This window comes from Culicoides brevitarsis, chromosome 3 (genome assembly GCF_036172545.1).
Source record: "Culicoides brevitarsis isolate CSIRO-B50_1 chromosome 3, AGI_CSIRO_Cbre_v1, whole genome shotgun sequence".
NCBI classification, from domain to species: Eukaryota; Metazoa; Arthropoda; class Insecta; order Diptera; family Ceratopogonidae; genus Culicoides; species Culicoides brevitarsis.
The window spans coordinates 34,180,984-34,195,513 of NC_087087.1; positions in this window are offsets into that span (position 1 = coordinate 34,180,984).

Genomic DNA, 14,530 nt, shown 5'->3' on the forward strand with positions numbered 1-14,530 from the left:
AAAAACAATTCGGAATGCAATTAAAATATTTTAAATTTTAGACAGCAGCCGCCATATCAGCAGCAGTGGTTGAAGTTGCAGCAAAACAACAACAACATGGATGAACAGAACATGGAGAAACAAATTATATACTTACCTTTTTATTTTTTGCAGTGTCGGAGTTTGATTTTTTTTTTAATTTTTTTTTTACGAAAATTTTTGTGAGTTCAAGTATCCTGTAAAATCTTGTTTAGAGAGAATTTGGGCACGTGATGAATTTAGCTGATGATCCATCTCTGTTGGAAGTTATATTTAGCTTCGGTTTCGTTTAGGCGCCATGCTTTTATGGCTTATTCTGTGTTTTTAGGTATCGTATATTTTGCAGCCAAATTCTTCTTTGAGGGTTATTTTTAAGTCGTTCTAAATTTTTTGTTTTTGCTGTAAAAAAAAAAAAAATAAATAAAAAAAAAAATAAAAAAATGAACATTATAAATTTTAAACAATTTTTAATTTTTTTTCATTTATTTTCTGACGTTTGTTTTTTAAATTATATTTTTTTTTATTTTATTCTAAATTTTTTAAAAAAATTTATTTTTATCTTCAATATTTGAAACTTTTAAAATTTATTATTATTTTTTTCTTTTGTAACAACATTATGTTATTATTTGCTTCATTTAATTTTATATTTTTTTTCTCTTTTTGAAAAAAATATTAATTATTTTTTTAATTATTAAATAAAATAACTAAGTTAAGTTAAATAAATTTAAATTAAATTAAAGAATAATTAATTAATTTTTTAAATAATTTTTTAATTAAAACTTTAAAAAATGTAATATAATATTTTTAAAGAAAAAAAAAAAAAAAATAATAATTTCAAATGAAATAATAAAAAAAAATTTATAAATTTTAAAAATTTAATATTTAAAAAAATAACAATATTTTTGAAATAAAATTTAAAATAAATAATTATTTTACAAAAAAAAAAAATTATAAAAATAAAAGAAAAAAATAAGAAATAAAATAATAAAAAAAAAAATTTAAGAAGATTTTAAAGGTTTTTTAAATTTTTTTTAAATTTATTTTTATTTTTTATTTAAATTTTATTAAATTTTTTTTTTAAAAATAATTAAAAATTAAAAAAAAAAAAAAAACAAATCAATTAAAAAATCAAATTTCTTCAGACAGAAGCTTTTTTTTCGCAAATCTTCCTTTAATGACTCACAAAATTCCCATTAACACCCAATACCTCCTGAAATCACTTTATTTACTGTTATTTCTACCAATTAGTTTCGGTTCGACCTCCGACAATACCAACAATGAAAAGTTAATGGACCTCACATAATCCTTTGTATTCATGTCTCTTTATTGTCTCTCTCCCAAAAAATCTCCTTTTCATCACTTTTGAAAAAAAAAATCTTTAATCATCTTACCGTTCTATCCAAATTGAATCATCATCCTTTAATTTTTCTCTTTTTTTTATCTCTCATGTGACAAGTTTGTTGGCAAAATTAAGAGATTTTTGCTTGACTGAATGCTGAATGATAAAACTGTCTCGACGAGATAAGGAAAAGTTTTGAAAATCAATAAAATAAAATTTTGGTAGAAATTTAAAAAGTCATGAAAATTCTTTCCCATGGCAGGTTCTAAAAAGTAAAGCAAAGTAGAACAAAATTAAACAACTTAAAACAAACAACGAGAGTTTTTTTTGTGAGTAATCAAAAAATTAAAGCAATTCACACCTAATAAACTTCACAGTAAAGTGCGAGAGATATTCCAAAAGTTTTACGTTTTTAATTGTTTAACGGCTTTGTTCTACTTTCACGCCTACTTTTATTACGAGTCCAAACAAATAAACTTTACATAACTTCTCCCGAGATTCCATTCAGACCTTGAAATCAAATAAAAAAAAATATGAAATCACTTACTTTTATGACGACAAGTCGCTTGAATGGGAAAATTGATGAATGATAAAGTTTGATTCATCGACGACGACGACGACGAGCTGCAGACAGGAAAAAGGAAAAAGTTTTGAAGATTTTTACGACGTGTATCACAGAATTGATTAGTTTTGTTTAAAATCAAATTATTTCTGGCTGATTTCAGAACATGCCGATTTTACGATGCATCTCTTTTATTATTTTTGTTGCTCATCAATTTTTCGTAAAAATAAGTCCGAAAATTGGACAAAAAGCACGGATACAGTCAAGGGGGGTCTGCAAAATTATCACATTAACAATCACCTTCGTTCGTATTTTTTTATTATTTATTTTTCGGATAAGGCCGTTCCAAATTTTTTTTTTAATTATTTGTCCCATGCCCATTAAAAAAAATAAATAAAAATAATGGGGCAAAATAAAAAAAAAAGTTGAAAATTTCATCAAAATTGACAAATTTTTCATATTTTTTCAAGAAATTTTGAAAATTTTTTTTAAAAATTTTAATTTTTTTTTTTTTCAATTTTTTTTTTTTTGAATTTAATTTTTTTTTTTAAATTTTAAATTTTTTTTTTTTTTTTTTTTTAAAAATTTAAATTTTTTGGAATTTTTGAAATTTAGCATGAATTTCGTTCTCAAAAATTTTTCCAAAAAATTATTTTTGAAAATTTTTTGACAGTTATTTCTATGAAACTTTTTTGTTTAAATTTTTTTGTATGAAATTTTCATTTTGTATAAAAAAATATTTCAAAACTTTTTTTTTATTTTTTTGCCCCATTTTGAAAAATATTTTTTTTTAAAATATTTTTAAAGAAGAAAATTCATGTTAAATTTCGTTTTTCACAACAAAATTTCTTAAAAATTGAAAATTAATTTTTTTTAAATTTCTCGAAAAAATATGAAAAAAATTTTGATGAAATTTTTATTTTTTTTTATTTTGCCCCATTTTGTACTTTCGAATTTTAAAATGGGGCATGGGACAAAATTTTCGAAAAAAATTGGAGTGGCCTAATAATAATAATGAAACACGCCGAGAAGTCAATTTAGAGACGAATTAGTTATTTTTGTGTCGAGATCAAAGGGAGAGAGAGCTCCTTTGATTTGTTGTCGGAGCGGAGAAAAGAAAATTGACCGCCTTGTATTTAGCACAACACACAGACTAATAATAAAGTCCAAGTTGGTGATAGATATTGTACCTTTTTATTGTTAATTTGTTGTTCTGTCCCCTGTAATTATCTCATTTTATCGGCAAATATTTACAAAAGCAGAACGAAATGATGTATAAACAGGTAGGTAAATGGTCATTATTAATGTCTATATTCTCTCTCTGTCGATTTTTTTTTCATTTTTTCTTTTTTGGTACACAATTTGTTTGTTACTTGAATGAGAATCAATTTTACAGTCTGTGTGGTAAATCTTTTGTTAGCCGCTTAGCAGGTCATCAATCGTCATAAATTTGTGTTTGTTTCTTTTGTTTCGTGAATTTTTTTTCTCACAATCATTAGTTCCTTTTTTGCTCTGTCGTCGTTGTCTCGTTGGCAGAAGCCAGGATTACTTTTTAGGGGAATTCCACAATTTTTAATTTTTTCTTTTACGGGAAAGTCTCCCGTATTCAAATGACCTTCTTCTTCTTATTCTCGTTTCGTTTTAATGTGCAATGTGCAACGTGAGAAAAAAACCTCAAGACATCTGTTATCATCATCGTCATTGAAAAAAGGTCTTTTCGTAATAAAGTTGTCAGAAAAGAAATGTTATTTTTTTAAATTTAACTTTTTTCGTCGTCTTTGAATTTTTTAATGAAAAACCAACAACAAATATTTTGCTCCAATTATTTCCCTTCTTTTGTAATTTTTTTCAGTACAATTCTCTGTTAAAACCAGAATTTTTGGTCAATTCCTTAGAATATTTTCGACCTTACAGTGTGTCACATACAAATGCGCTCATTGTAAAAAGTTAATGTTTCGTGAAATAAAAATTTTTGTGAGAAATCGAAAAAAAATTTTTATTTTTCTTTTTTATTATAAAAAATAACTTATAAAAAAAATAAATTAATAAATAAAGATAGGTATAAAAAAAAAATCTGAAAATCATTACAAAAACATAAAAATGTAAAAAAAAAAAAATTTTTTTTATTTAAAATTATTTGAAATTATTTTAATAATTTTTTTATTTAATTATTTATTTAATTATTTGAAAAATAATTTTTAATAATTAAAAAAAAATAAATGATTAAATTTAATTAATTAATAAAAAAAAAATATTATTGAAATTAAAAAAATAATTGTGATAAAAAATTTTTTTTTTATTTTTTTAAAAATTTTATTAAATTAATGAATTGGATTTTTTTCCTTTTTTAATGAATTTATTGTTTTTATTCGTCAAAAAAATTAAATTTAAAATTATTTAGAAAATATTTATTTAAAGTAAATAAATTTAAAAAATTATTATTAATTTATTATTATTTTTAATAAAATAAAATAATTTTAAAAATTATTTTAATTAAATAAAAATGAAGAAAAAAATTTAATTAATTAATTTAAATTTTTTTTCATTATTAAATTGTAATTTTGAACGAATTTTAATATAATTATTTCAATTATTTTTTTTATTAAAAACAATGTATGAAATAATTATTTAAAATTTATGAAAATATCAACTTTTTAATGAAATTTATTTTTCTCAAATTTTTTTTTTAATAAAAAAATCAACTTTAAAATTTTTTTTAGATTTTTTTTGTAAAAATTTTTAATTTTTTTTTCGCAAAAAATCTTCTTATTGTTATACAATTATTTATTAGTTATTTTTATACAAACCAACTAAAAATTAAATTTAAATTTTTGCTTTATTTTTTATTTAAAAAAAATTAATTTTTGTTCAAAACCATAAACACAAAAAAAAATTAAAATAATGTCTCGTGAATAATTTCAGCTGCAAAACATCAACTTTTCACAATAAAACCAACAACGACGACGACTACGAGAGAAAAAAAACACAAGTCATGTGAGTAACATTTGGCGTGGGACACAAACATTGCTCGCATCGAAAAAAAAGAGACGAATGAAAGAATGGTGGACAATTTTATTTTTATTATTATGTTTTGTTAAAAATATTCTAAGTAGGACCGAAAACTGGAACCAGTTATAAAACGTGACAAGAACAATGTAAGAAATGTTATGTGTCTCCGTCGTAAAAAAAAGTACAAAGAAGACGAAGAAGGAATTTGTTGTGTGGCACAACCTGAGCAAGCAAGCAAGTCAGAGTGAGAGCAAACAACCCAGCGCGATGAATGCATTTTTTTTTTCGGGGTCTCCGTTGTGTGTTCCGAAAGATAAAGAAAAAAAAAGACGAGAAATAATAAAATGTTGGAATATATGACTATGATAATAATAAATTAGTCGGTTTTTTCTCGTCTCTCTCTCTATTTTTGTTTGGATGTAATTTGATTCTTGTTGACCGACTACTACAACAAGAGAGCTCATCTGTCATGTAAACCTGTTCGAGTGTAAGTCTCTAATGAGCGTATTAGAACGCGCGTGTGATGCGAGGAGTAGGTGGTCATTCCGAGTCGTCGGCGATTGATGTAATTGAATGATTATGAACTTTTGATAGATATAAATAACATGCGCTTTCGAATTGTTCCGCGCTCCGAGATAAGATAGACAGAGTGGCTTTTGTCAAACGTATCGTATTCAAGAAGAATTTTCGATCATTAATGACGACGATCATTATCTCGCATTCGGATGACTTTTGAGATATTTGAAACCAAAACAAATTGAAGAAGAAATTTTTGATACCATTGAAGATTTTGATTTGATCCGATTCGATTCCAGCTGTGATTTCATTAACAAAAATTGGGAGGTGAGTATTTTTTTTTTAATTCGCGCCGATTTTTGCAAGGTTCGTGCTTTGTTGACCGGAAATTCCAGAATAATTGGATGAGTCTGAGTTTTGGGCTGATCTTTGGTCGGTATGCAAGACAATGCAGCGATTAAAGTTTTTGCCGTCTCATTTTTAGCGTTTCTGTGTCATTTGGGCATGTTTGAACACGAATCAGACTGTCGCAGCTATTGTTTCGTACTCTCATAATTAAGATATTTAAAACTGAATTTGTACAAAATTTAATTTTAAAAGTCGTTTTTTGAATGATTTCTAACGTAAAAGTAAAAGTTGACATTAGATGAAAGTTTTTTTAAAGAAAAAAAAATATTTGAATGGTTTGAAATTATTAAAAAAAAAATATTAAAATTGAGATGAAAATTAGTTTTAAAAGCATAAAAATATATTTTTAAGATAAATTTTCTGACTTGGTCAATTTTAGCTTAATTTTCTTTGTTCAGCATTTTTCCTCAAGGCGTCTTAAGTTGATTTCTTATCAAGTTGAATTTATTTGCCAATCCTAAAATAGAAGAAAATATAAAAATTATTAAAAAAATTGTAAAAAAAATAAAATTTTTAAAAAATCATCCAAAAATTTTTCTTTAACTTTTTTTAATTATTTTATTGATTAGAAAATTATTTTTTAATAAAATTATTTTTTTTAAGATTTTTTTTAATTTTAATTAAAAAAAATTTTCTGATTTTTTTAAAAAAAAATTATCAAAATAAAAAAATCATTTTATCAATATTTTTTTTTTTTAATTTTTGGTTAAAATTGTGAAAAAATTATAAAATAATTTTTTTTTATTTTTTTTTAATAAAGATATATATTTGCTTAAAAATTGCTTAAAAAAAAATAAAATTATAAAAAATTTAAAAATATTTTTTTAAATTTTAACAAAAATTTTAAATAATAAATTTTTATAAAAAAATTATTTTTTTATTTTAAATTATTTTAAAAAATTACAGATAAATATTTTTTTTAATTTTAAATAAAAATTATTTTAAAAAAATTAAAAAAAAAAAAATAATCTAAAAATATTTTTTTTTTATCATAATTTTTTAAAAGTTTTTTTAAGATTTTATTTTATTTTTTAAAATATAAATTTTGCTTAAAAATATAATTTATAAAATTATAAAAAAAAAATCATAAAAAAAATTTTTTTTTTTTAATTTTTAAAAGCATTTTTCTTTAATAAAAGGAAATAAAAATATTTAAAAAGATAAATTTTTGCTTAAAAAGCAAAAAATAAAATTTAAAGATAAAAAAAAGTTCCTTTGAATGTTTTGTACTTCAAACAACACTTTAAAAAAAGTTTTTTTTTTGTCAATTTGTTGACTTGAAACCTCAAACTTTTTCCAAAATTACCCCAAAAATCAATTTTCCGTAAACTTGAATGTATGGAAAACAATTTCGCCTTTGCTTGTCATCACTAACTTTTTATCATGATAATATTCTTATCAAAAGTCATCATACAAATCGTTCATCGTTCAGAAGAAAACTTTTTTTTTCTTCCAACAAAACATCTAAATTATTCATCTTTCTCTCTCACAAATATGCTCTCAAACAATAGAAAATGAGGCAATTTATGCGTAAATATTACAAACAAAACTCCATAATGTTCAAAACGAAGATAAGCAAATTCAGAAACGGATTCCCCAAAAAGATTGGTTTTATTGAAAAAGTCCGGTACTTTTGTCTGTCAGACAACAAAACAACGACAAACGTGCGTTTTTGAAAAAAAAAATCAGAACATTCCAACTCAATTTATTTTGGATGAAATGTCCGTGTGTATGGAGATGATGGAGATGATGATGGAGAAAACGATTTTCCTCCCTATATTTCTATCTATGGAACGATGAGAGCAAAATGAGCACGAACACACAAATATTTTGTTAGGAATCAGAGAACTAAACTCGCTACGGAATGTTTTTCCAACGAACAAAAAAAAATAAAATAAACTGAAAAACTATTTTCAGAGATGCTTTTCATATACACATGGTCATGCTCTCGGGTATATACACGGACAATGAATGCTGCCGTATATACAGTTGAATATTATTTATTATTGTGTGAAAATTTTTTGGCAACGAGGGAAGCATGTGGAAAAATAGCATGTGAGTTTGTGTGTGTATGTGCAAATATTGCAGCTAAAAATTGAATCATCTTTATTAATTAATCACCTAGAATATTTTTTTGTTGCTTTACGACAGTTTTTGTTAAGTGAATGTAGGCAAAAATTTATCAACTTTCGCGCTGTACGAGGCTTGTCAGTTTTGTTTCCCTACTCTGTTTTTACTTTTTTTCATTTCAGCTGTTAACTACGATTACTGTGTGTATTTTTGTTCAACTTTTGAATAAATTATGTTTCGGGAATTCGTATGTAAATTGTACAACTTTGTAGTCCAATTGTCTGGATCTTTGCCTCGAGCTGAGTTTAAAGCTGTCGAGCAAACAACCTTTTTTTCCTCGCTGTACTAATTCGCCAGAAAATACTTTTATGTGGTGATAACTTTCGAGAACAATAAAAAGCGTAATATAAAAAAAAAATCGAGCGATAAAAGAAATGCAAATTACAACGCCTTGTACTTTATGTTGGAGCTTCGTCATATATCATAACGCGGAGACACAAGAAATATGAAAGAAGATGTACGACAAGACATTATTGTTACACACAAAGAAAAGAGCTCGAAGATAGGATGAGATAATTTCTTGTCCCATTTACGAAGCTCGATTTTGTGTACAAAACATACCCCACTCGATTTCTCGATGAGAGTGTTTGAGTGCCGAAGCCTCAATAACTTAAACAAATAATACGAGAAATAATCGCAAAAAGAAAAATGTATATTTTTGTCTGTCAAGTCTAGATTTTTTTCTCTGTGTGTATCACACAAATAATAACAATAATAATGTGGATTATAATCCAATACTTATGAAGATGTTACATAAAGAACAAAAAATCTGTAGACGAATATTTCAAGAGATTTCCAGGAATTGTCTTTAAGATATCAATTGCTTCATTTATTTAGCAGCATCGTTTATTGTATCATCATTTTCTTTTCTATTTCCAAGAATTGTAATAGTTTTTCGCAAGTGTACGTAGTATAGAGAATCAAATTTCAATCATGGTAAATGATGATAACAAAATGCTAATTGACGTAAATAGCTGTGAGGACAGCAGATTTCGAGATTTTTATGGAAACTGCTTGTTAATGAAGTTCTTATTAATTGGAGGGTGAAGTTTTTACCGAACAGAATTATATGGATTAATTCCATAAAAGTTTAATTAAGAAATGTAAATCATAGTTTTTTATATTTTTACTATTTTTTATGAGAATTTGTTATATATGAGAAAATTAATTCAGAAAAATTTGACGAAATTTCTGTTTTTATGAAATATTTGATCGTCAAGTGGTTTTATTTATATCTGTACTTCATATTTTATTACCGTCTTGTTTTACATTTGTCATTTCAGTTACAGTCTTCTGGTCCTCTGGATAGTTTATGTCCAAAAAAAGATTTTATGAGTTTTGTAAATGCTTGCTGAACTTTTGTGAAGCGAATTAAGGAATTATGATTCGTTTAGACCTTCTATATGAGATATTTCAAATATTCGTCTTATTGTTGGGTATAGCTTAATTTAGCTTTTAATTGTAGATTTATTAGTTTTGACTTGCTTCTCCCATACAGCTAATTATTGTTAAGTTAAGTGTTTCGTTTAAAATGTTGTCTTTGATCTTTTCATGGTTCTGAGATTTTGAAGTTCGCTTCCCCAAAGAACATTGTGAGTATTGAAGTCTCCGCCATCAACAAAAGGTGTGCTTTTAGAATAGTTTGCTTTAGTCAACTTACCTTCAGAAATATTCGAAATTGTCTCTTTCTTCATGTTCTCTGTCTTCATGTCAAGTCTCTTCATCAACTCATGTGAAAGAATTCATGTAGTATATCCTTTTTTATAGGTTTTTATTTATTAGTTTTGCCTTGTTTCTCTGACAGAGCAAATCGTATTTCTTCGTCTTTGATATTAACTCTTCTTTAGTAACTTTTGGAAGTGTATTATCGAAAAAGTCTCTTCATCATCTAATATTCTTTCAAATATATTTACTCTTTAGTTTAACAGTAAGACTTCTTTCATCATTGCAAATTTTAAAACTTACCTTAAAATCCATAAAGAAACAAAAACAGATTCCTTTGTAAACAACAAACAGGAACGTGAGAAATCCTTTCCAAAGTACGTGTTAATATTCAAATCCAAATCTTGCACTTGCTGAGCCATTGTCCATTGTCCATATGTAAAAAAAAAATTGTTTAAAGTCTTACTGCTTTATTGTTTATTTTTTGTTTTTGTTTTACAACTTTTCCCACGCTAGCAAGTGAAACCAATTATGAAGAAATTATGACAACATATTTCCAATTAGATCCTTTTTTCGTATTAGAATTTTTTTTTCTTAAATTTCAAGGTGCAAGTTTCACATCACTTAATCCCCATGTCAAATTGATCTGAAAAAAATAGAAAAAAAAAGTTTTATAATATTGTGATGATTAGTTTAAGATAATCCCGTAAAAAAAAGATTTGCAAAAAATTTTGAGGTTTGTCGCTTAATTTTTCCGAGTCTAAAGTGCTCTCTCTCTACTTTTCCCCTCTCTCTTCGGCAAATCATTCAAATTAACTTAACATGTGCCGAATAAAACTTAATACCATCATCTTGACAATGCTAATTCCAATCAAACTTTATGATAATCGCTTAAAATTTTTAACCGAAATTCAATCTTTTGTAATAACATCCATTCATCGTCTGTAACAACATTATTGCCTTACTTTTCGCAAATTGCTCTTCTGTACGAGAAAAAGTTTCAATAGAGGGAAAAAAAAGTCCGGCGTGATGCGGAGGAGGACGAGTGAGCAATACGAAATAATTGTTACAGTGGAATTTTTGTCTATTATAATGAATGTTGTTTCATGCGACTACAGCACGAAAAATGTTATACAATAGAAGAATCCCTTCACACAACAAAAAAAAACTAATAATATGAAACAAGACAAAAATCACGTATAGTTTCTCCTCGATGATGAAGTCTCTCCATATAGAGGAAAAAGAGGAAAACTATCGAGAACGACGTACGAATGGCGGAGAGACAAATCCCGTACATGGTATGTCGTTCAATATCCTATTGGGGAAAAATATCTCCTGCTGATGATTTTCCTATGGAAAGATGAAAATAGTTGTGAGTGAGGAACTGTCTCTGGCTCCGTATGTGTGTAGGGGTCTGTATATGGCGCACGAACGCGGCACGAAATGTATCACAATTGTACAAGAAAAACTGAAAATTTTTGTCCGACAAACTAGTTAGGATTGAAATATCGCAGAAAAATCATCACAATATACAGTAGTTTAGACGTAGCCGTAGTTGAAACATATTAAAAAGAATTAAAAATTGAATAAATTAATTTTTAAAAAAATCACAAAAATTAATTATTTCAAAAATTAAACAGAAATTATTAAAAAAAAATTAATTGGTGAAAAATTGGAAATAAATTATTTTCTCATCATAAATTAATGGTGAATTTTAATAAAAAAAAAATCTGAATTTATTCAAAAAATTTAAACTACGTGCTCGCTATGGTGAAATCTAAATGAATTTTCTGACAAAAAAATATTTTTTCCTAATCTACAGATAAATTACAAAAAAAAAACTTTTTAAAAAATGAACTTTAACGACGATGACTCATCGAGCAGCAGCAACGAAAAAGGGAAGCGTGAAAAACACGTGTGCTAAAAAGTGTATGTAACTGCGCTCGTATCGTCATATACACACAGCAAAAAAAAAAAAAGAGTGCAGATTACAAAAAGTGTTTAAAATAAAACGTGCAGTCAATTGGAAATACGAGAGAATTTAATGAAATAATAATATAGTGTGAAAAATGCCGGTTTTCTCCTCCTCCTACTTCTACTAACACAAAACTACACCAACTTTTTTCCAATGAATTTCGAAACATGCTTTTATATAACACACAAAGAAAAAAAATATGAAAATGTTGCATGACAATATTCAGTATCGTGGCAAAAAATAAAAAAAAAGTGCAAAAAAAAAAAATTTTTTTTTGCGGAGCTGTGAACGTCTTTGGAACAAAAACAAGTCAATTTTTGCGGTATACCTAAATAAAATTTAAATTGTTCTTATGTAAGAAATAAGCAAGTGCAAGGATATGAAAAAAAAAATTATTATATTTTATCAGAGACAAAGAAATGACAGAAAAACATGCAATAGCTATTTTAGTGGTCAATGTTGCGGTGCACGAATAAAGTTATTTAATAAAATGCAATAAGAGGATGTTTTTTCCCGACGATTTGTGAGACTGAATAAAATACTTGATAAAATAAGGATTTAAGAAAAAATTAAGAAATTAAAAAAAAAGTGCAATTTATGGGAGAAAATTGGATTAATTTTGCAAGGAAATGTTGAAAATGTTATGGTAAGAATTTAATTTTTTTTTAAATTTTATTAGAAATAATTTTTTTAGTCTAAAAATTGTTAAAAAAAATTAATAATTAATTTAATACAAGTGAATAACATGAAAAATTTTTTAAAGTATTTTTTTTCAAAATTTTACAAAAAAAAATTTTTGTCAATTATTTAATAATTTTAGGTCTGTTTTTCAACCAATTTAAAATATTTAGAAAAATAATAAAAATTAAATTTTTTAAAATAATTTTCTTTGTGCTCGAAAAAAATTAAAATTATTCATTAAATATTTTTTTTATTAATTATTTTTTTTTTAATTTAAAATTTAATTATAGAGAAATTTTTTTTTTAAATTTTGAGCTATTTTTTTTTGTTGAAAAATTAAAATTTTTGTTGAATTAACTTATTTTTATTTTAGTTTTTTTATTTAAAAAAATTTTTATAATTATTAAATTAAATTAATTTATTAAGATTTTTTTAAATATTTGGAAAAATAAAAAAATATTTAGATTTTTTTTATTGCTCGAAAAAAAAATAAAATTATTAAAAAAAAAATCAAAAAGTTAATGCAAAATTTTTAAATTAATTATTTATTTTTTTTTTAGTTTCAAGTTTTCAATCAACTTAAAATAATAAGAAAAATAAAAATAATAAATTTTTAAAAATTATTTTTTTTTGTTAAAAAAAAAATATTAAAAAATTATAAAAAATTTAAATTTTTTTTTCGTGAAATATTAATTTAAATTTTTTTTTAATTTTATTTGTGGAAAGCTTAAAAAAAAGGAAAAAATATATTTTTAATAAATTTAGCAATCAAAACAATTTTTTAATCCTTCAATCAAATCACGTTGAAAACAAGTCTAACCCGATTATCGTGAAACTGCAACAAATAGAAACTAATTTGCAAGAATCCTTTCTCGCCATTTAGCCGGCAACTCCCTCACGATAAAAAAGCAGACACAAACACACACATGAAGACAACAAAAGCAGCAATTTCCATTATAAAGCATTAAAACGCGCATAAAAATTTTTAACAATTTTTGCAAGATTCACACATTAACAAGTTTCGTTTCATTGATCAATGAAAATTTACTACTTTCCAACTTTTCCAATGGTTCTCGTACGGTACGTCGTCGTGCATGCGGAGGACGATAAAATCGAATTTTTTGCCGTGTATGGTTGACGTGCAATGCACTTTCCTTGTTTTCGGTTTTTTTTTCGTGCTGTTGCGACAATAAAGCGGCATGGCGTGGATGGGATTGACACATCGCGTCACATGCTTCGAATTAAAAATTAGCGAAAAGCGTGCACTTCATTAGTCGCTTTCAATTATTATTATTGACTACTGATGCACAAACTGCATGGTGACACACACACACATTATATAATTTTCAATTTGTTCATTCACTTTGCTTGCTATGGCAACATCGATGCACCTTTGGCATACACGGAATTTTTCCAGCGCGCGCGAGAATGAACCTGATGCACAGTGGGCGAAAATTTTTTTAAAAAAATTTTTATTTTAATTAAAAAAATTTTTTTGACACTCACTTAATTTTTTTTTGAAAATGAGAAAAATTTAGTTTCAGAAAGCAACAAAATAATTTTTAAATTATTTTTTTTTTATTGAAAAGTTAAGCAAAAACATTTTTTGAATTCATTTAAAATTAGAATAAAAATTATTAAAAAACAATTACAAAAATTTAAATAACATTTTTTTTAAAAATTATTTTTGTTTAAATTTTTTTATTGTTTGTTAATAATTTTTATTATTATTTGATAAAAAAAAATTTTCAAATTTAAATTTTTTTAAAAATTAAAAGCAAAAATTTTTTAGATTTTCATGAATTTTAGTTTTTTATTTTTTTATTTTAATTTTATTTATCAAAAATTTCCTTTAAGAATTATTATTAAAAAAAAAATATAAATAAATAAAACCTTATGGCTTTTTGCAAAATTTTAACGTAAATTAAGTATAATCTTTAAAAAAAATTTTTGTGAAATTTTTTTTTTTTCTTAAAGATCAATTCTATCATCAAAATTTCGATTGAGAATTGATATTAAAAAAAATTATTAAAAACAAAATTTAATAAAATTTTGATTTGACCAGATTTTAACGTAAATCTTCATTAAAAAATTTCTTTTTTTTATTTTTTTAATTTTTTTTAATTTTAATTTTTTTTATTTTTAAAATTTTTTTTTTTTTTTTAATTTTTTCTATTTTTTTTTAATTTTTTAATTTTTTTTTTAGATTTTCAAAATCAAATTAAAGCCC